At 42.0% G+C, this 24,170-nt stretch overlaps 1 long non-coding RNA gene across 2 annotated transcripts in view; it reads right to left on the reverse strand.

Moving 5' to 3' along the window:
* Nucleotides 1-24,170, reverse strand: part of LOC143769202 (uncharacterized) — a 117,838-nt gene that overhangs the window by 69,434 nt on the left and 24,234 nt on the right. For both annotated transcript variants that reach the window (XR_013214260.1, XR_013214259.1), the window contains exon 2: nucleotides 20,476-20,590. This is a non-coding gene — a long non-coding RNA (uncharacterized LOC143769202). The remainder of the gene's footprint in view (nucleotides 1-20,475; nucleotides 20,591-24,170) is intronic.

Consider the following 24,170-nt stretch of genomic DNA (forward strand, 5'->3'; position numbering starts at 1 on the left):
TCCTTGAATGGCTCTGATCTCTCCGGTTTAAGGATGGACCCTCAGAGTTTGGCTGCAGGTTTAAATAATCTTGCTACGAAGGTTCAGAATTTTTCAAGATTATGTTATACGTACTCCTATTTCTGAACCTAAGATTCCTACACCAGAGGTATTTTCCGGAGATAGATCTCGGTTTCTGAATTTCAAATGTAATTGTAAATTATTCCTTTCTCTCAGACCTCACTCCTCTGGAGATCCTGTTCAGCAGGTTAAGATTGTGATTTCTTTGCTGTGAGGTGACCCTCAAAATTGGGCATTTTCATTGACACCAGGGGATCCTGCGTTGCTCAATGTGGATGCGTTTTTTCTGGCTTTAGGGTTGCTGTATGAGGAACCTAATTTGGAGATTCAAGCTGAAAAAGCTTTAATAGCCCTGTCTCAAGGGCAAGATGAAGCTGAGATATACTGCCAAAAATTTCGTAAATGGTCTGTGCTTACTCAGTGGAATGAGTGTGCCCTAGCGGCAAATTTCAGAGAGGGCCTTTCTGATGCCGTTAAGGATGTCATGGTGGGGTTTCCTACGCCCACAGGTCTGAATGAGTCCATGACAATGGCGATTCAGATTGATCGGCGTTTGCGGGAGCGCAAACCCGTGCACCATTTGGCGGTATCTTCTGAAGGGACGCCAGAGAAAATGCAATGTGACAGAATTCTGTCAAGAAGCGAGCGGCAGAATTATAGGCGCAAAAATGGCTTGTGCTTCTACTGTGGTGATTCCGCGCATGTTATATCAGCATGCTCTAAACGTACTAGGAAGGTTGACAAGTCTGTTTCTATTGGCACTTTACAGTCTAAATTTCTTCTGTCTGTAACTCTGATTTGTTCATTATCAGTTATTACCGTGGATGCCTATGTGGACTCTGGCGCCGCTCTGAGTCTCATGGATTGGTCCTTCGCCAGGCGCTGTGGGTTTGATTTGGAGCCTCTGGAAGTTCCTATACCTCTGAAGGGTATTGATTCTACACCTCTGGCTTGTAATAGACCACAGTTCTGGACGCAAGTGACTATGCGTATGACTCCAGACCATCAGGAGATGATTCGCTTCCTCGTGTTGTATAATTTACATGATGTTTTAGTGCTTGGATTACCATGGTTACAATCTCATAACCCAGTACTGGACTGGAAAACTATGTCTGTGTTAAGCTGGGGATGTCGGGGGGCTCATGGGGACATACCTTTGGTTCCTATCTCGTCATCTATTCCCTCTGAGATTCCTGCATTTTTGTCGGATTTTGGGGATATTTTTGAAGAGCCTAAAATTGGTTCTCTCCCTCCCCACAGAGAGTGTGATTGCGCCATAGATCTGATTCCAGGCAGTAAATTTCCAAAGGGTCGTTTGTTTAACCTATCTGTATCTGAGCATGCTGCCATGCGAGAATATGTTAAGGAGTCCCTGGAAAAGGGACATATTCGTCCTTCTTCATCACCTTTAGGAGCTGGGTTTTTCTTTGTCTCTAAAAAGGATGGCTCGCTGAGGCCTTGTATTGATTATCGACTCCTGAATAAAATTACTGTCAAATATCAGTATCCGTTGCCGCTGCTTACTGATTTGTTTGCTCGCATAAGGGGGGCTAAGTGGTTCTCCAAGATTGATCTCCGTGGGGCGTATAATTTGGTGCGAATTAAGCAAGGGGATGAGTGGAAAACCGCATTTAATACGCCTGAGGGCCACTTTGAGTATTTAGTAATGCCTTTCGGCCTTTCTAATGCGCCTTCAGTTTTTCAGTCCTTTATGCATGATATTTTCCGTGAATATCTGGATAAATTTATGATTGTGTATTTGGACGATATTTTGATTTTTTCTGAGGACTGGGAGTCTCATGTTCAGCAGGTCAGGAGGGTTTTTCAGGTCTTGCGGGAGAATTCTCTGTGTGTAAAGGGTTCTAAGTGTGTTTTTGGGGTTCAAAAGATTTCCTTTTTGGGGTACATTTTTTCCCCTTCTTCTGTTGAGATGGACCCTGTCAAGGTTCGGGCTATTTGTGACTGGACGCAGCCTACTTCTCTAAAGGGTCTTCAGAAGTTCTTGGGCTTTGCTAATTTTTATCGTCGATTTATAACTGGTTTTTCTGGTGTTGCTAAGCCTCTTACGGATTTGACTAAGAAGGGTGCTGATGTTGCCAATTGGTCCTCTGCCGCGGTGGAGGCCTTTCGGGAACTTAAGCGCCGCTTTTCGTCTGCCCCTGTGTTGCGCCAGCCCGATGTCTCTCTCCCCTTTCAGGTTGAGGTCGATGCTTCCGAGATCGGAGCGGGGGCGGTTTTGTTGCAGAAAAGTTCCGATTGCTCAGTGATGAGACCTTGTGCGTTCTTTTCTCGAAAATTTTCTGCCGCCGAAAGAAATTATGATGTCGGTAATCGGGAGCTTTTGGCCATGAAGTGGGCATTTGAGGAGTGGCGTCATTGGCTTGAGGGTGCTAGACATCAGGTGGTGGTTTTGACTGATCACAAGAATCTGATTTATCTTGAGTCTGCCAGGCGCCTGAATCCTAGACAGGCGCGCTGGTCGTTGTTTTTCTCTCGGTTTAATTTTGTGGTCTCATATCTACCAGGTTCTAAGAATGTGAAGGCGGATGCCCTTTCTAGGAATTTTGAGCCTGATTCCCCTGGTGATTCGGGACCTACAGGTATCTTTAAGGATGGGGTGATATTATCCGCTATTTCCCCAGATCTGCGACGTGCTTTGCAAGAGTTTCAGGCGGATAGACCTGATCGCTGTCCACCTGGTAGACTGTTTGTTCCTGATGATTGGACCAGTAGAGTCATCTCGGAGGTTCATTCTTCTACGCTGGCGGGTCATCCTGGAATTTTTGGTACCAGGGATTTGGTGGCTAGATCCTTCTGGTGGCCATCTCTGTCTCGTGATGTGCGTGTTTTTGTGCAGTCTTGTGATGTGTGTGCTCGGGCCAAGCCTTGTTGTTCTAGGGCTAGCGGGTTGTTGTTGCCCTTGCCTATTCCGAAGAGGCCTTGGACGCACATCTCGATGGACTTTATTTCTGATCTTCCTGTCTCTCAGAAGATGTCTGTTATCTGGGTGGTGTGTGACCGTTTTTCTAAGATGGTTCATTTGGTGCCATTGCCGAAGTTGCCTTCCTCGTCTGAGTTGGTTCCTTTGTTTTTTCAAAATGTGGTTCGCTTGCATGGTATTCCTGAAAATATCGTTTCTGATAGGGGTACCCAGTTCGTTTCTAGATTTTGGCGGGCATTCTGTGCCAGGTTGGGCATTGATTTGTCTTTTTCGTCTGCCTTCCATCCTCAGACTAATGGCCAGACGGAGCGAACTAATCAAACTTTGGAGACGTATTTGAGGTGTTTTGTGTCTGCGGATCAGGATGATTGGGTGGCCTTTTTGCCGTTGGCGGAGTTTGCTCTTAATAATCAGGCCAGTTCTGCCACTTTGGTTTCCCCTTTCTTTTGCAATTCGGGGTTTCATCCCCGTTTTTCTTCTGGTCAGGTGGAGTCTTCGGATTGTCCTGGAGTAGATGCTGTGGTGGATCGGTTGTATCGGATTTGGGAACAAGTGGTGGACAATTTGAATTTGTCCCAGGAGAGGACTCAGCGGTTTGCTAACCGCCAGCGTCGGGTTGGTCCTCGCCTTCGTGTTGGGGACTTGGTGTGGTTGTCTTCCCGTTTTGTCCCAATGAGGGTTTCTTCTCCTAAATTTAAGCCTCGGTTCATCGGTCCCTATAGGATTTTGGAGATTATTAACCCTGTTTCCTTTCGTTTGGACCTTCCGGCATCTTTCGCTATCCATAATGTGTTCCATCGGTCGTTGTTGCGGAGATACGAGGTGCCGGTGGTTCCTTCTGCTGGGCCTCCTGCTCCTGTGCTGGTTGAGGGTGAATTGGAGTACGTTATAGAGAAGATCTTGGACTCCCGTATTTCCAGGCGGAGACTCCAGTACCTGGTTAAGTGGAAGGGCTATGGTCAGGAAGATAATTCTTGGGTAACTGCCTCTGATGTTCATGCCTCGGATTTGGTTCGTGCCTTTCATAGGGCTCATCCAGGTCGCCCTGGCGGTTCTTGTGAGGGTTCGGTGCCCCCTCCTTAAGGGGGGGGTACTGTTGTGATAGGCTTTTTGGCTCCCCTGGTGGTGGCTGGTGGTACTGGAGACTTGTGTGTGCTTTTCTGCCTCAGCTCACCTGCTTCCATCAGTTTTGGGAGTTCCCTATTTAGCCTTGCTCTCCAGTCACTTCCTTGCCGGTCATCATTGTAACCTGAGTCATTCAGTTGCATGTTCCTGCTACTAGTCTGCTGATCAGCTAAGTGGACTCTTGTCTTTATTGTTTTGTTTTTCTTGTCCAGTTTACAGTTTTGTCATTTCCTGTTACTGGAAGCTCTTGTGGACTGAAATTGCCACTCCTGTGTCATGAGTTGACACAGGAGTCTTAAAGTAATTTCAGGATGGGTTTTTGAAAGGGTTTTTCAGCTGACCGTGAAGTCCTCTTTTGTATCCTTCCTCTATCTAGTAAGTGGACCTCGCTTTGCTAAATCTACCTTCATACTGTGTATGTCTTTTCCTCTGAACTCACCGTTAATATACGTGGGGGCTACTATCATCTTTGGGGAATTTCTCTAGAGGTAAGCCAGGTCTGTTCCTTCCTCTTCCAGGCGTAATTAGTTCTCCGGCTGGCGCATGGCATCTAGGCAGCCGTAGGAATGCTTCCTGGCTACTGTTAGTTGTGTGGTAGATTTAGGTCACGGTCAGCTTGAGTTTCCATCACCCGAGAGCTAGTCTGTTATTTTTGTGTTTCTGATGTTCCCATGCCATTGGGGAATCATGACATGCCCCATAGCGCTCTGCACCGTTCATAATTGCCCCATAGCTGTGCCATATAGTGCTCTGCACCGTTCATTATTGCCCCATAGCTGTGCCATATAGTGCTCTGCACCGTTCCTTATTGCCCCATAGCTGTACCATAGAAAGCTGTGCCATATAGTGCTCTGCACCGTTCATTATTGCCCCATAGCTGGGCCATATAGTGCTCTGCACCGTTCCTTATTGCCCCATAGCTGTGCCATATAGTGCTTTGCACCGTTCATTATTGCCCCATAGATGTGCCATAGAAGGCTGTGCCATGGAAAGCTGTGCCATAGAAAGCTGTGCACCGTTCATAATTGCCCCATAGCTGTGCCATATAGTGCTCTGCACCGTTCATAATTGCCCCATAGCTGTGCCATATAGTGCTCTGCACCGTTCCTTATTGCCCCATAGCTGTGCCATATAGTGCTCTGCACCGTTCCTTATTGCCCCATAGCTGTGCCATATAGTGCTCTGCACCGTTCATTACTGCCCCATAGCTGTGCCATATAGTGCTCTGCACCGTTCATAATGGCCGCATAGCTGTGCCATATAGTGCTCTGCACCGTTCCTTATTGCCCCATAGCTGTGCCATATAGTGCTCTGCACCGTTCATTACTGCCCCATAGCTGTGCCATATAGTGCTCTGCACTGTTCATTACTGCCCCATAGCTGTGCCATATAGTGCTCTGCACCGTTCATTATTGCCCCATAGATGTGCCATAGAAAGCTGTGCCATAGAAAGCTGTACCATTGCTGCTGCTGCTGCTGCAATAAAAATAATAAAACACATACTCACCTCTCTTGCTTGCAGCTCCTCAGCGTCCCGTCCCAGCGTCTCTCCGCACTGACTGATCAGGCAGAGGGCGGCGCGCACACTATATGCGTCATCGCGCCCTCTGACCTGCACAGTCACTGCAAGAGGACGCGAAGACAGAGCGGCGCCCGGCGTGTGGAACGCGGACAGATGAATATGTAATACTTACCTGCTCCCGGCGTCCCGCTCCTTCCCTGGTCTTCGGTGCCGCAGCCTCTTCCTCTGTCAGCGGTCACCGGCACCGCTGATTAGAGAAATGAATAGGCGGCTCCGCCCCTATGGGAGTGGAGTCCATATTCATTTCTCTCTCTCTGTGTAGCACCTTCCGCACAGCCTACACAGGCATACACATCTATGGCATTAAATTCTTGTATCATTTACAGCAGGTCTGTGTATACAGCAGCGATCTAGTTATTATCCATCGTATACAATTATTAGCCTCCCATTGCCCATTACCACGGACTACGTACCCCTGAGCGCGGTCCACCTTGTTCGTATTGTGACATTATATATATATTTCCTTTCCGGGGTTGGCACAGATCCCGTGTGGTTCCAGCAGCCAGGGGTGTTTATTCCACTGCCCACTCCTCCTGTCACCAACTCTTGCCCCCCTCCCCCCTTTTTGTGGTGAGCGCCATAGTGTGCGTAGTTCTTTCTTGCATTGAATCTGTATATGGTATATTGCAGATTTTACCATTTCTTACCATATTGTCACCAATCATGAAAATTGATGCCATGTTTGCTGCAGTACTATCATGTACACTTTAGTCCCCATGATCAAAGGTCCCCACTGGTTTTTCCCTGCCTCACTCCTATAGACTAACAGGTATATCCCTATGTGTGTATAGGGGGAGACCTGTCAATGTAGGAGTGCACTCAGGGGAGAAGCTTCTGAGAATCAGTCTTGGACAAGTCATCCTGGACAGATTCTTAGGGTATATTTTCTCTGAATGCTGTAATGTTTCAGCGTTAAACATACAAGGCTACCAGTATTTGACTCATGCTGCCCATGGTTTGGGCAGCATGAATAAGATGACTGGTTCCATTGAATTGTATGTCAAAGTAAACCTTTTTTGTCACAAATTTGGTTTACTTGAGGTAGGTAGATAATATAATTTTTTGTGTACTTTTTGTGTTTTGTGTATTGTTGTTTTCCTGCTTCAGCTTTATGTTATAGTTTTTAAAGCACGTGTAGCACCAAGTGTAACTTCTTTTGGTGTTGCCTATCCTGTAGGTCATTGTAATCGATCTTGCGGGCACTGACATTGAGATTAGCCTTGCTCCTGCCACAACTGCTGGGATTAGAAAAAATATGATCCAAGCAGATAATCTTTTTAGAACCTAGAATCAAAATACAGGCCCCGATTGATCACTGAATTTGCGCCTGTTTTTCATCTAGTTTTTGTCTAGTTTTGTGTGTTTAGTGAATATAGATTTTTTTTTTCAAAATTAAATTTTTATTGAAAAGTTGATTGATTCATCAATTTTGACTTTTTAAAAAGTTAAAAAATCTGGCGCAACTCCTCTCCATTACCCCCATGTATTTTTGAGTACGTCAGTAATTTGGCGCAATGTTTGCTCCATTTTGTGTAATGTGCGACCCTTGGAGCCAAAATGTTGTAAAAACTAATCAAGACACAAAAAAGATTATTTATTTTTACTTTGCACCGAATTCATGAATCATATGATATTTGTCACCAAAAATGACAACCAAAACCATAAGACAAAAAAGGAAAATGACTTAAAAAACACGCAAATGATGAATTGGGGCCATAATCTAATAGGAACACTGCAGAGAATAAACAGTAAAAAAAACATAGGGTACTTAGTAAACTTAGTTAACATTTTTATCTTTATCAAAAACACATAAAAGCCATCCCACTGCGACAGTGTTGCAATCAAACATAATAATTGCACAAATGTACAATTTGAAGGCTTGCTGGTCCAAATAGCATAATCGATGGGTCTCTATTTTTCTGGGGAAAACCCAGGACCAGAGAAAGGTCTATCTCTTCAGTATGCTTACTAAAGCTTACATGTAGCATGACCTAATAGGTTCCTGCCTATATACAGTGGCATGTTAAAGTTTTGGCAACCCTGGTCAAAATTATTGTGAAGAGTTAAGCAAGTTGAAGATGAAATGATCGCTAAAAACCTAAGTTAAAGATTACACATTTCCTTTGTATGTTAGGCACAACAAATATACATTTTTTCATTTTAAAAATTGCAAAAAGAAAAACGGGCATATGCAAAAGTTTGTGCACCTTGCACGGTTAGTACCAAGTAGCACCGCATTTTGAAAGTATCACAGCTTGCAAATGCTTTTTCTAGCCAGACAATTATAGCCCTCAATTCCTGTTTGAGGGATTTTCATCCATTCTGTCTTGGAAAATTCTTCCAGTTCTGGGAGATTCCTGGGTCGTCCTGCATGCATTGCTATTTTGAGGTCTAGCCACAGATTTTTAATTATGTTAAGATCAGGCGACTTCTCCACACTTACCTTTCATCATTGTGGCCAAAGAGTTTTATTTTAACCTTATCAGTCCAAAAGACTTGTTTCCAAAATGCATCAGGCTTGTTTAGATGTTCTTTTGCATACTTATGATGCAGAATTTTATGGTGAGGACGCAGGAGAGGTTTTCTTCTGATGAGTCTTCCATGAAGGCTATGTTTCTGCAGGTGTCTCTGAACAGTAGAACAATGTACCGCAACTTAAAGTCTGCTAAATCTTTCTAAAGGTCTTTTGCAGTCACATGAGGGTTCTGATTTGCCTCTCTAGCAATCAAACGAGCAGCTCTCACTGACATTTTGCTTGATCTTCTAGACCTTATCTTGACTTTCACTGTTCCTGTTAACTGCCATTTCTTAATTATGGTACATTTCGAACTGAGGAAACGGCAACTTGAAAATGCTTGCTATCATCTTATAACCTTCTCCTGCTTTATGGGCCTCCACCATTTTCATTTTCAAAGTGCTAGGCAGCTGCTTAGAAGAAGCCATGGCTGCTGTTTTTTAGCACAAGATTGGAGGAGGCTGGGTTTTTATAAATCTGGGAAATCTGCATCACGTAGCCTTTCCTAACTATGATAGTGAACAAGCCATAACCCCAACAGGCTAATTAAGATCTGAAACCTTGGTCAAAGTTATCTGAGCACACAAATCTCCAAGGGTGCCCAAACTTTTGCATTGGTCCATATTCCTTTTTGTAATTTTTAAAATGAAAAAAAAAAAAGACTTTTTTTTTGCTGTTGTCTCAATTACAAAAGAACTGTGTCATCTTTAACTTTAGACCTTTTAGAGAAAATTTCATCTTCAACTTGCTTAACTGCTCACAAAAAAACAGCAATTTTGACCAGGAACAAAAATGTACATGCCACTGTATCTTTATTTCTATTCCCATGCTGGTATGCATTAGAAAGAAGAAAAGAAGACATATAAACCCTGCCATAACTTTTGTTCCTGTAGCCAGAACAACCTATACTTTTAATACATACACTTTATTCAGATCACCGATGAGTAGGGTAAAAATATGAGACATAAATGTATTTATTTATTTTTTTGCATGAAGCTCTAAAATAAATTTAAGTAAAAACTAATACTAGCATGCGTAATGAAAGTAAATACGTATTATTATTATTTATTATTATAGCGCCATTTATTCCATGGCGCTTTACATGGGAGGAGGGGTATACATAATAAAAACAAGTACAATAATCTTAAACAATAGAAGTCACAACTGGTACAGGAGGAGAGAGGACCCTGCCCGCGAGGGCTCACAATCTACAAGATCCAAAATGTTCCACAAAAAACTAGGTCTCAAAACTTTATAAACCTTTTATGGTTTGTATTGTCAAGACAGAAAAGCAAAAAAAGATGTATCTGGTCCTTGAGCTCAAATTAACTTGGCCTTTAATGGGTTAATCGATTATTTGAAAAAATTACTTTTTTGATCCATTTTGTAAGTAAATGGCTTACCAGAATACCTTGCCCCCTCGATATGTAATCTACAAGTACAGCAATTATTTCAAGTTGTAGATACTAACCGGTATGAAAGGCGTAGCATTTTATGGTCTCTGGTCTCCATGGGGGGTGCATGTTCCTGATGTGATCCTCTGGTTCTTGCATTCAAACCTGTGAAATGAGTCTGGACTTCCCCCTGTAAGCTGCACAGGAGGAGATGAGACTTATTGAGAATGACAATAAAGAAAGGCCAAAGGAATGTAATTAAGAGAGAGACATCATGACCATTACCCCCTGATGGGTCATAGGGTGACTATGTGTCTCCTTCCCCAGGATGCGGCCATTACGTCTGGGGTCCCCTCTGGAAACTATCAAAACTGGCTTCCACTTAACAGTAAAATGAATGTATCAATAGGCCCAGTCACTGCTTATGGAAATTATGTCACCCCCTCGTTGTATGTGTTTAAGGACATTAACAGAAGTCCTTTGATGTGATACACATTGTCCATCAAAGACTCATTAGGCTAATTGATTAGATGAAGAAGGAATTTTATTAGAAGGATCAACATTAAGCGAATGACTTGCCTTGACGGATCCATTAAGTCCTCAATGAGTGCACTTGACTACAATATATGAAGAGATAGCCGCCAGTTACTATGATCTATAGACATCCATACACAAGGCTGACTATCTTATGTGTTTGGGTCCTTCTACACTCTATTGACAGATGATGTTGCGGAAGAGAAGAATCAGGCAGGTAGAATTTGAATGCCAGGTCCTTTTTATTTTCAGTAAAGATAAGCCACTGCCAGATGCTTTGTCAGCTTTCCTCGCTGAAAACACAAATACTCGACAAAGTTGGGAAAGTTGAAGGCCTACAGAAAGATCATCAGACAGCTATGTCATGTTTGTGGCCAGCTTATGTTTCTGCCTGGTCTGTGGTGCTACAAGTTGACTGAAAGGCTATGTTTACACAGTTAAATTTGTAGCAGAATTTTGAGGCAGACCCTCGCTTTTCTTTTCCAGTTTTGCAGTTTAATGACGATAGATTCATCAGTGAGCGTTCATGTGAGCGTTCCCTATGGACTTCAACATGGCCGCAAGTGTTCAATTTCATTACATTGCCATCACTAGGGAAAGGAAGTAGTACAGAGGAACCCATCGAACACATTATGCTATCATTATAATGTATACGATATGTAATAATATATGACCATATAAGACAATCATCTCTTACAGTTGCTATTAGGTTTTGTCTTGATGAAGAAGTCATGTGCTGTCCTCGAAACGCGTTGACATATAAAACCGATTTAAATAAAGTTTTGAAAGTATACCATCTGGCGGTCCATATCCATCAGCAACGCAACAAGTGACACTTTACTTGAATATATGGGCAAGGTCCTTCCGAGAGGGAAAGAGAGAGATGTTCTTTGAAGTCGCTCTCTCTTTTGGGCAATTGAATGAGGTCCTACTCAAGGGACTCCCATTTATTAGGTAAAATTACATCAAAAGGGCATTTGAAAATGGATTCTGTTGTGAATTCTGCTCTTGGGCTCCCTCTGGTGGTTGTTGGTGGTAGTGCAGTTGTCTTGGGGTTGTAATCCGGGCAGGTGTTTCTGCTTATTGCAGCTCTATTAGGTATTTAGGTGTGCAGGATCCATGAGTCCATGCCAGTTGTCCATTGTACTTGGAGGGATTGCATCTCTCTCTGGCTCCTCATGCCCTGCTGCCAATTCAACTAAGATAAGTGTCTGTTTTTTTGTCTCTGTGCACACATGCAGTGTGCTTTGCAATTCAGTGCAATTCATTGTGTTTTTTGTCCAGCTTAGACTTTGTTTGGATTTTTCAGTCATGCTGGATTCTCAGGAGATGCAGATATACTTTCTATGTCTTTAGTTAGATGTAGAATATTTGTATTATCTGCTGTGAATATTTTTAGGATTTTAATACTGACCGCTGAGAATTCTGTCCTATCCTTTTCTATTTAGCTAGAAGTGCCTCTTTTGCTAAATCCTGTTTTTCTGCCTGCGTGTGTTTTTCCTCTTATACTCACAGTCAATATTTGTGGGGGGGCTGCCTATCCTTTGGGGTTTCTGCTCTGAGGCAAGATAGAATTCCCATTTCCATCTATAGGGGTATTTAGTCCTCCGGCTGTGTCGAGGTGTCTAGGATGTGTTTGGTACATCCCACGGCTACTTCTAGTTGTGGTGTTAGTTTAGGGTTTGCGGTCAGTACAGGTACCACCTACTCCTGAGAAAGTCTTTCATGCGGCTCCAAGGTCACCGGATCATAACAGGATTCTCTGAAAATGTAGCGTTCTGAGATCAGACCTTGTTCCCACAGTTTGTCATATGACTACAACCAAGATGCAGATATATGAGACACCATATTTAAAATTAAAGTGGGGGACGATTGACCCTTCCAAAGCATTAGGACCCAAAACTATACAAAATGAACCTAAAATGTATTAGTTCAAGAGAAGGAAACTGCAATGAGTGAACCACTTGTTTAAAACGTTTATGGCCTTCATTGAGTGGAGGAGCCCTTTGGAGGTTAACTTCACAATATTGACCACTGCAACCATGGAGGCCATTTTCATTGCTACATAACTCTTTAGATCATGCAATCAACTTTAGCAGGCATCAGAACATTTAATCTATATTCAAAAAAATAAATGCTTTCTTTTTGGACAGTATAAAGTTTATTAATGCTGCTTATGTTCCTGATATAGCTCTAGTTTGGCTGACCGTTATTTTCCAACGTCCTATCTATATGTGCATGCTCAGTACAGATGAGAATGCACGCATTTTCAACAATGACGGCACAGAAACCCACTGCCAGATACCTCTATTGACTGCTTACTTTGAGAAGAAACAAAAGGATCAGCCTTTGTACGCTTATATGCTCTACCCTTCAACATCATCTTTAATGGAGAGTTCTAGAGAGTTCTCTTTTAGATGGTCAGCGGGTTTTACCAAAATTGCAGAGTTAAGATGACTTTAACCTAATGTGGATTGAGGCTTTAAAGAGCCTAGAGTTCAATATGTGAGGAAGTCAGAAGGGTGTATAAATTGGACCAAGATTGGACCACAATGCACGGACTGGTCGGCGGCTCTCCCGACCTGAGGGTGACAGCTTCATGTATTTCTATGCAGCTTTCAAGCTCGGGTCGGGAGAGTTGTGACCAGTCCGAGCATTGCGGTCCGACCTTAGTCTGATCCATACAGCCGTCCGACTGTGCCCTTTGGATATCTGTCACACAAAAATATTTGAATGAATCTGAAAAAATGATCATCATTTTGCTCCTTGCTTTTTCGGGAACTGGAGAAGTGAGGAAGCATTAAAACCTATTCTGACAACAAACTTTTTTTCTATATATGAAAATCAACAAAGTGAACAAGAAAGAAAAAAAAAGGAAACAGAAATAAAAAGAAAGAACTAATAGAAAGAAGGTTTATGAGAAAAATTTAAGGAACTGGGAAAATAAAAACATTTAATAAAAAGTCTGAATGTCATCTGTGAGAGCCACATTTTTCTTGGGGGGGTCAATGCATAAAATAATTTCCTCCAGTAAAGCATTCATAAGCCTCTAGTTTCTAACTTTTTAGAACTACTCTGCTGAAGAAAAAAAAATCTAATATGTTTCTGAAACTCTAAAACTACCATAAAATAAATAGTAAAAACCTAAAACTTATCAACCAGACTGAATAGGCTTGCGTTCTCACAAGGGTTTTATGGTGCCCTTTCTCCATAGGAGGGTCACACACGTCACGTGAGAATTTAAATACAATGGGGATTTAATCGGCTATTTAAAGGTCTTCCAATTTGCATACCTCATTAAAAAGCAAAGGGTATGTAAAGTACTCCTGTCCAGATTGGTAAAAACTCCTTTTTTCAAATAAAATAATACATGTGGATTATTTCACAGCTGAGTTGCCTGGCAGCAAAGTTTTGGATTTTTTTTTTAATTTGGTAAAAAAAACAAAAAAACAATGAAACGCGCCTTACAAAATGTCACCCAAAAATCCTTTCATTTCTACCTAATTTATTTTGATGTGCTATTCGAATGCAAATAATAGCAGCTTTAAAATGCTTTATTCTTTCCAAGCCAATTATTTTCTACTCATTAGTTCGGGAGCTTCGATAAACTGCATTGAAATGTAGAATGCAAATTTTCTAATTACAAGATATTTTGAAACCTTGGGTAAAGCTTTCACTATATTATAGCTATATCTTACATGTTAAATATCTGGATTGTCATATCATGTTTTGTCCTGTAGAATTACGGCACTACAACAGCTCTACTCCTTAGATACAATTTATGTCTAATAGAGAGAACACCAGTACCTAAAACCTATATTGTTGGATTTTTTAAAAAAATTGCCCAAGTTTACGTTAAACATAGGTTCATGATACTGCATCGCTGGATCATTACGAACTTTCCTTTGAACTCATGAGTAACTAAGGACTGTACTCTGCTCTACTGGGACAGCACTAAAATATTGTGCATATACGGGTCTCCAAAAGGTGGCTTAAGCAGCTAATATATTGTAGATATACAGTTATGGCTGAAAGTGTTGGTACCCTTGAAATTGTTTAAGAAAATGAAATATTTCTCCCATAAAATTGTTGCAATTTCACATGTTTTGTTATACACATGTTAAAACAAAACAAAGAAAAAGTGGACATAATTTCACACACAACCCCCAAAATGGGCAGGACAAAATTGTTGGCTCCTTTGGTATATAATTTTGTTTCAAGCATATGATGCTCATTCAAACTCACCTGTGGCAAGAAACAGGTGTGGGCAATATGAAAATTACACCTGAAACCATATAAAAGGGAAGAAGTTGCCTCAATCTTTGCATTGTGTGTCTGTGTGTGCCACACTAAGCATGGAGAACAGAAACAGGTAAAGAGAACTGTCTGAGAACATGAGAACCAAAATTGTTGAACAATATCAACAATCTCAAAATTACAAGTCCATCTCCAGAGATCTTGATGTTCCTTTGTCTATGGTATGCAACATGATCAAGAAGTTTACAACTCATGGCACTGTAGCTAAACTTCCTGGACCTGGACGGCAGAGAAAAATTGATGAAAGGTTGCAATGAATGATATGACAGGAAACCCAGGAGGAACCCGCTGCTGACGCAGAGACATAAAAAAGCTAGCTATCTTGTGAACAGATGAAACCAAGAGCTTCTTGATAAAGTACATCATTCTACCGAAAATGGAATGAGGCCTGCAAAGCAAAAAACACAATGCCTACAGTCAAATATTGTGGAGGTTCAAATATGTTTTGGGGTTGCATGGCAGTTATTTATTCCAAAGGGTATGTAACCAAATATTAAGCTGAGGGTGCCAACAATTTTGCCTTGCCCATTTTGGGGGTTTTGTGTGAAATTATGTCCAATTTGCCCTTTTTCTCTGTTTCTTTGTGTTGTTCCAATATACACAAAGGAAATAAACATGCATATAACAAAAAATGTGTAATTGCAGTACCGTATATACTCGAGTATAAGCCGACCTGAGTATAAGCTGAGACCCCTAATTTTGCCACAAAAAACTGGGAAAACTTAATGACTTGAGTATAAGCCTAGGGCGGAAAATGCAGCAGCTTCCGGTAAATGTAAAAAAAAAAATACATACCAATAAAAGTAAATTTAATTGAGACATCAGTAGGTTAAGTGTTTTTGAATATCCATATTGAATCAGGAGCCCCATAAAATGCTCCATACAGTTTATGATGGGCCCCATAAGATGCTCCATATTAAAATACACCCCATATAATGCTGCACAAATGCTGATTATGGCCCCATAAGATGCTCCATACAGTCATTTGCCCCATGTAATGCTCCATAAATACTGATTATGGCCTCATAAGATGCTCCATACATTCATTTGCCCCATGTAATGCTCCATAAATTATGATTATGGCCCCATAAGATGCTCCATACTGACATTTGCCCCATATAATGCTGATTATAGCCCCATAAGATGCTCCTTATAGTCATTTACCCCATGTAATGCTCCAAAAATGCTGATTATGGCCCCATAAGATGCTCTACACAGTCATTTGCCCCATGTAATGCTCCATAAATGCTGATTATGGCCCATAAGATGCTCCATAAAGTCATTTGCTCCATATGCTGCTGCTGCTATAAAAAAAAATTACATACTCACCTCTCGTCGCTCAGGCCCCCGGCACTTGCTATAGTCACCTTCCCCTTTCCAGCGCTGACCGCCGCTGTGTCTTCCCCTTCCTCTGCACTGACTGTTCAGGCAGAGGGTGGTGTGCCCTAATCGCGTCACTGCGCCCTCTGACCGGAGCGTCAGTGTAGAGGATGCAGAATACGCAGCGGCGGCTGGCGACGTTGGAACGGGGAGCAGGTGAATATCGCACACTGCTTATACTCACCTGCTCCTGGCACAGTCCCTGCTTCCCCGGCGCAGCAGCTTCTTTCCTGTATTGAACGGTCACATGGTACCGCTCATTACAGTAATGAATATGCGGCTCCACCCCTATGGGAGTGGAGTGGGGTCCATATTCATTACTGTAATGAGCGGTACCATGTGACCGCTCACTACAGGAAGAAGCTGCCAGCGCTGGGCAACCAGGGACCGTGCCAGGAGCAGGTGAGTGTGCTTAGACAGCTGCCACTCCACTTTCCCTGCCGACCCCTGGGTATGACTCGAGTATAAGCCGAAAGGGGCAATTTCAGCTTAAAAAAATGGGCTGAAATTCTCAGCTTATACTCAAGTATATACGGTAATTTTCTATGAGAAATACTTAATTTTGTTGAACAATTTCAAGGGTGCCAACACATGATTGTATATGAAAATAGATGGATAGATAGTAAAAAAAGTTTGTTTTATTTGTCCATGGGTGACATTGTATGCAGTATCAAAATGTCAGAGTATAATCAGATGCGTTTCGGGGGCCCCTTTGAGAGCACAGTCTGGTATAAACCTTAGTACTGCTGAGTATAAGGGGCCTGACAAGATTTATGACCTACTAAGACAGAGTTTGCATGTGAAGCATCTTGTGCAGGTGAGAGGGGGGGGGAGGGTATATTTTTACAGATAATGACTTTCGCCCTCGGGTGTTACATTGACAGGTTTCTTGATTCATTAGAAGCACATAGAACAAATGACTAAAAATACAGGTAACATTTCAATGTCACAGCCCGAGGAGAAATCAGCTGTGGTGCAATAAGTTACTTTAGAAACATGGTGTACACAGCATAGAATAACCATCACGTCTGCATATATTCCTTTTTTCCAAATAAGCCCCATTTATACAGCTGATTGGGGAACAGGGTGTAACTCTAGAAACCTTTACCTCCAGGAGCAGTTTCTTTGTCAGAGAACACTACACTTACATTAGAAGATTCATCAAAAACTGTAAATACCATTTTGAAGGAGATCTCCAGTTTCAGATATAGACTTAGGGTTACATGATCCCTTTCTGGCTAACTTCAGCCACCACAAGGGGGAGCTCAGTAGCTTGCGGCATACTGTAAATACATTACACCCAGCAATAAGAAAGAATGAAGTAGACTTCTGTGCTCCCTCTAGTGGTGGTAAATTTGTCTATACAGTTTATCTGAATCATCACAGATATTCCCCCATACAACGCATGACAGAGCATGGTAAGACTTCATGGGGAGTCCTGCAGGACGTCATGTGCTACCATACAAGTCTCAGATTAATATACAGGGTGGGCAATTTATAAAGTTGGATCCAAAATGGCCGACTACAAAATGGCCGCCATGGTCACCACCCATTTTGAAAAGTTTTCCCCTTCCCATATACTAATGTGCTACAAACAGGAAGTTGATATCACCAACCACTCTCATTTTATTTAGGTGTATCCATATACATGGCCCACCCAGGTGTATCCATATACATGGCCCACCCTGTATATAATCCACTGCAAAAATGACAATTCTTGGGTCAAATATTGAAAGAAAAACTCATGTGACACAGTTTTTTTTTTTTTGCATTAATAGATAATAAAATGAAAATCTGTTTAGAATGAAGTCCTAGTTTTTGCCAAAAATTTGCCAGTTTGAGTTATGAGAGCCTGGACCTAGACCAAACTATGAATATATTAAACACAAGCCAACATAACTACACTACAATAAGTGAATATTACAAATATTTAATCCAATAAAAAATCTATTATTATTGGATATATCAACCACATATAAAATATACTTTCCATTTTTTTTGTTAAAACAAAAATAAATATTTACAATTTAAAAAGAAAAATTTAATGTTTTTTATAGTCACAAAATAATTATTCTTTCTAACTTCACAAGTAAAAAAAAATTAATCTCTGTAAAAGTTAACAGCCAGCAGCTAACAATTGAGCGGCTCTGATCACCGTGACCCCCCTCCGGCCCACAAACGTCAGACTCGGAGTTCTACCTGTTAATTTATTTTTTTCTTGCCCTGTAGCCGTTAGTCTGTGTTTTGCTAATTCTTAAGAGTAAATATCCACTTGCCCCCAGATACTGTTCACATTATAGCCCTATTTCCTCGCGTGCCGGGCTCTAAGCATTTCCTGCCCTTAATGTATATTTTTAAGAGATGAAATAATTTTTTTTTTAACACTGTTGGCAAATATTGGAAGCAAAAAAAAAAAGGTCCTAATGTCCCCAGGAGGGGTAGAAATATTAACCAGCTGATGACATCATAATTCATATGAATATGGGATATTGCAATTTATTATCTGCTTCTTTAGAAAAAAAATAAAATGTTAACTTTTCTTTCTGCAAATAAATTAAAAGATTCAATCGCAAAATTCTTTCCACAACACACAGCACATGTATAATTTAGTTGGAAATATTGTGGACATCGTATTCACAACCCCAGAACGTTAACCCTAACTCTACAATTACAACTATGTGACCCTGTTGCTGCTGACATTTCACTCCTCCATTGACGTCAGTCTCTTTAATCATATTATTTGCCCTTAGAGAATGAAATCTCAAGAATTTTTCAAAAAATGTCCAAATCTGATTATTGTGGGGAACGATACTTTTTGCTAAATCTACTAAGCCATAATTGAGAAGATACTGCAGCATTAATGCCTTACCTGCTGTCATTGCCTCTGTAATACATGGATTAGACCTCCCACGATTGATGTAGAGGGGTCTTGTCATTTGGAGTTTCTCTTTTAGCTGTTATACCATGGTGGACACAAAATCTGTACTTAGTAGAGGATGGCCTAAAATGATAGACCTCTATCTATTAGAGCCACTTGGACTCAATAGGGCTGGGAGTCACATTGGCTCTAAGACACTAAAGTCCACGATACTGACAGGTTGGTCTAATGTTTAGTCTAGAGCAGCGTTCCCCAACTCCGGTCTTCAAGAGCCACCAACAGGTCATGTTTTCAAGATTTCCTTAGTATTACACAGGTGATAATTGCATCAGCTGGACAACCAAGAATCCCATCACCTGTGTAATACTAAGGAACTACTGAAAACATGATCTGTTGGTGGCTCTTGAGTGCCGGAGTTGGAGAACACTGGTCTAGAGCAACATGGTGGCTCGATGGTTAGCACTGCAGCTTTGCAATGCTGGGTTCAAATCCCACCAAGAACAACATCTTGTATGTTCTCCCCATGTTTGTGTGGGTTTCTTCAGGATACTCCAGTTTTCTCCCACACTCCAAAGACATACTGGACTTGGACTAACAATCATATTGTCTTCCAGAACTGGTGATGGCTGAACAAACGCTCTAGTGTATGGAAGAGCCGGCCTAGATGGGTACCAGCCACCTACTGTAAAGTGTATGGTAGCCTACAAGTCATGGACCCATTACCAACTGAAATAGCCACTAACATTTCAGTCAGTCACTATGTATTTAAATATGCAAATTGTCTCTTCAGAGAGGAAGAGGACTAGCACTCTAGTGACATGTCAAGCTTGGCATGCCAGGCTTGACATGTCACTCTCCGCAAGACGAAACGTTGCCCCTTGGATTCCTATGTATTTACAGACACTGCTCCTATGTCCAAATATTAACTTCACCTCTGAGACATACAAGGGACTGATAACCCTTTAAGTAGGTATTAAGGTCACATGCACAATAGATGAAAATTGGATGAACCCACCAATTTTGATAAGGCTGTGTATCGGGGTCTCCTGATGCTCCCTTAACAGAAGATGTAGGGGAGAGGAGGATCAGGCAGTTGGAGTTTCCACGCCCATTCCTTTTGTTTTCAGGGGAGGTAAGTCGCAGGTGTCTGGCAGCAGCTTTCACCCCTATCCCCTTTGGAAACACAATAAAACTCATTTGAATTAATTAGTCTTACATATGGGGAAGTCGTGAGAGGGAACTGCGGGCTGAGAAAGCTAACATTAGTCCCAATCATTTGATACATAGGCAAAATGGTCAACTCTCCAGGAAAGCTTGGGGGCTCTCAAAAAAAAAGAAAAAATCTTTTTGACAAAACTTCCCCAAATCCCTAAGAAAGTAGCAATTCTGGGACATTAATTGTGTTCTAGTATCTTTATAAGTCCAGGAGGGGGTGAAGAATGGACATAGAGAAGGCATGGTCACTTTTAAAGGGGTTGAGGCTGCAAATTAGAATTTCCAGTGGTGATTGGTGCATACTACAAAGCTCCCTTTCCTCCTCAATTTACACAAAAAAAATGTTCCTTAACAATATCTGTAGTAACTAGAGTTACAGTAGCTATGAGTTGGCATCAGTACAACATGTCCAATAGGTCATAAATTATGCATGCGACATGTACCATCTTGATAAATATGCACTAAAATAACAGTATCTATTAATAAATGCGTCCCAGCAACTCTTCTCGTAGTAGAAAATTGAACCTGTCTTACCTGTTTTGATCACTGGAGGGCAGTCACATCCAGAATAATAAACAGACTTGTCCGCTGAGCTGGATGAAGCGCCAGATTGACAGCGTCAAATCCCCAACTCCTACCAGGTAACAACCTATAATTACAATGTTTCAATCCTGTTAAATCACAGTGTTCCCTTATTCACACCGTTTCAGCTTTATAGGCCGATAATTACAATAGTAATAATAATGATGATGATAATTATTATTTTTATTATTATTTGTATTGTTATTTCTTAAAGGGACCCCAGGCTTATATGTTTGTCTTTGATCACACGGAATGAAGGTATAATTGTCATCTTTGCATGAGATATATTAGGCGCCTCCACAACTCTCCATTTAATTAAATCCTCTTTCTTGTGCTCGTTACACAGCAACCTGGATATATAAACCATTGCAATAAGGCCACGTTCACACGTTCAGTATTTGGTCAGTATTTTACATCAGTATGTGTAAGCCACAACTAGGAGAGGAACAATCAGAGGAAAAGTATAATAGAAACAAGTCACCACTTCTGTATTTATCACCCACTTCTAGTTTTGGCTTACAAATTCTGATGGCCTATCAGTTATTTCAGGCTTAGGAAAAACTGACTGTAAAGCCCCCCATACATATTAGAACATAGTGGTCAGAATTTGCCGATATTGATGATTTCGGCCTACAGTCTAATGTGTATGGGGCCCCCGGACAATTGATTGTTGGGGAATTTATCAATCTAGCATGTCTGATTTCGGACTGACGATTGGATTATCTTCCACAGATAAGCCACCGACAGATATGGCAGACTTGGCAGTGAGTTTCTCATAGAAAATACAGGAGTACTCGGCCAAATGAGCCATCTTGTGTATTTGAGAGCAAGACAAGATGGCTGTCAACCGAACAGTTGGCCGATAGTCAACAAATGTGTATGGCAGGCTAAATGTTCTTTAATAGATACATAACAGGAAATGCAGAAACCTCCCTGACCCCTATCATACTTCTCCAGTGCTCATAACCTGCGGAGACATTTATATCTATATGTGATATTAGCTGCTCCTCTTATAATGCTGCTGTATGATTGCAACTAGTGATGAGCGAATACACTCGTTACTCGAGATTTCCTGAGCATGCTCGGGGGTCCTCCGAGTATTTTTTAGTGCTCGGAGATTTAGTTTTCCTCACCTCAGCTGAATGATTTACATCTGTTAACCAGCTTGATTACATGTGGGGATTCCCTAGCAACCAGGAAACCCCCACATGTACTTATGCTGGCTAACAGATGTAAATCATTCAGCTGAGGTGAGGAAAACTAAATCTCTGAGTACTAAAAAATACTCAGACACCCGAGCGTGCTCGAGAAATCTCGGTTAACGAGTATATTCTCTCATCACTAATTACAACCTGTACACTTTCGGGTTAATGGCCTTTTAAACAGCAGATGTCTGCAGGCACCCCAGAGATGTGGCAGGAGGGAAACTATAAAGGAAACTAGCCTAACATGCGCTTCCTTCAAGAAACACTTGGAAGCTGCATATCAGCCTCAGAGATCAAGCGAACGCTATGATCAATGTAATTAGATAACCAGTTGTAATTAAAGTTCTGAACATTATAAGCATCCCGGGGGGTCACCAGAGCCTGTGGTGGAGGTAAAAAAGCTAATCCTGAAAATATACTGTGGGATTGGAGAAATGGTGGGCAGAATTGATGATAGATAGATACTAGATAGATAGATATGCGATAGATAGATAGATAGATAGATAGATAGATAGATAGATAGATAGATAGATAGATAGATAGATAGATATGTATTCTTGTCCAGCCACTACAAAGATGCCTCTACCCTGTGCCAGTCATTGCACTGTTTGCCCATTCCCTACAGAATACAATACAAACTTATCTTTCCCACCCACAAAGATCTCCACAGTTCTGCATCACACTATGATGGCCGTATCACACATGACAAGCACTTTCTACCTATTGTGTCCTTCCCTATTTCCTTATGATTGTAATCTCTCTCTCCCCTCACCGAACTCCGGAACTGTAAAATGGACTTCCAGGAGAAGTCCATATTCGGAGTTCAGCTTGTAACAAACTTCGAACTTTACAGTTCGGGTTCACTCATTTCTAGTCCTCACTCTGCCTGTAACTATTGAACTGTGTTACTTTGTGATGTTTTTATGTAATGCTATGCTGGTAACTGCGTGGACCCTTCTCCCGGCAGGGATGCCGACATACTCACCACTCCAGCATCCTCATTCCCTGCTTCTTCCTCCCTGCCTTCTGTACATGCCTCACAGCCTTCCGGCGGCGGACATAGTGCACACTCTCCCCTGTTTTTAATGGGGTATGTTGCCAGGTGCCTCCACTTATCTAGGTAAAGTTAGTTTGTTACCTGATGCTGTCCTTGTTCGGTGAATCTGAAGTCGCTTCGGCATTACATGAACTTTGTAGCCACTCTGGCAGATCCTAAACCTGAAGGCACTGTGACAGTACCAGAATCCTGAAGCCACACCTGTATGAACAGGTTTAGAATCCAGCCTTGTCTGTGGCTATGAATTCAGTCCGTTTCAGCGTACCTGCCCTTTTGGGGTCAGTAGCTGTAGTATTGGCGACTTCCTTGGAGTGGGACCTGGTGGCTATCTGCAACTCAAAGCTGATTCCATCATCAGGAGCTCTAGTGAAAACCTGATAGCTACTTAGCTACGCCCCTCCTAGGCAAGTGCGACCCCGTGGCACAGTGAGTCCACAAACCTCATGCGCCAGCTGCGAGCATGACAGTTTGCTCAGGCCATGGACCCCAGTGTTCCCAAGACTCCACAGGCATTGGAGCTGTACCAGGAGTTGATCTGTCAGCGAGATCAGCAAGAAAACAATGTTGTCATATCTGAAGACTGTGAATACCCGATTGGATGCCCTGACCATGGCTGCTTGTTCTGCTCCAGGCCAAGTAACAGCAGCTGCAGCGAAGTCTACTATGCCTGGAACCTATGTTCCTGAAGTTAATATTCATTTATTGGCTTCAACACGATTCAACGAAGACCTGAAGCAGTGCAGTGGATTCCTAAACCAGTGCACCTTGCACTATGAACTATTAGCCCATCAGTTTTTCTCTGATTGGGCTAAAGTGGGACTCCTGATGTCCCATCTTGCTCGAGAGACACTAATATGGCTCAACCCATTGTGGGACAGAGGGGACCTTGTGACTTTGGATCTACAGGTTTTCTTGGTAGCCTTCCAAAAGGTTTTCAATGAGCCTGGTTGTGTATCTTTTACTGCATCTTCCCTTCTCACAGTGAGTCAGGAAGATTTGTCTGTAAACCAGTATGCCATCCGGTACTGCACACTGCCTTCCGAACTAGGCTGGAATGATGAAGCATAGGTAGCTGCTTTCTGGGTGGGATTATCCAGAAGGATTAAGGACGAACTGGCTAGTCATGACATCTCTGCCACTCTAGACAAATTGATATCCCTGGCAATCTGGATTAACCTCAGGTTCCAGGAGCGGACCAGAGAAGTGATGCATGAGTGGAAATTGTCTCGTTGGCCCCATCCTTCGAGACACCGTTTATCTCCCAACTTTCTGAGACAGCCATCTATGCTGAACCCATGTAGGTCATAGAATCATAGAATGTTAGAGTTTTGGGGGACCTCAAGGGTCATCGTGTCCATCCCCCTGTTCAATGCGGACTTCAAGGG

This window comes from Ranitomeya variabilis, chromosome 4 (assembly GCF_051348905.1).
Source record: "Ranitomeya variabilis isolate aRanVar5 chromosome 4, aRanVar5.hap1, whole genome shotgun sequence".
In the NCBI taxonomy this organism is placed as follows: Eukaryota; Metazoa; Chordata; class Amphibia; order Anura; family Dendrobatidae; genus Ranitomeya; species Ranitomeya variabilis.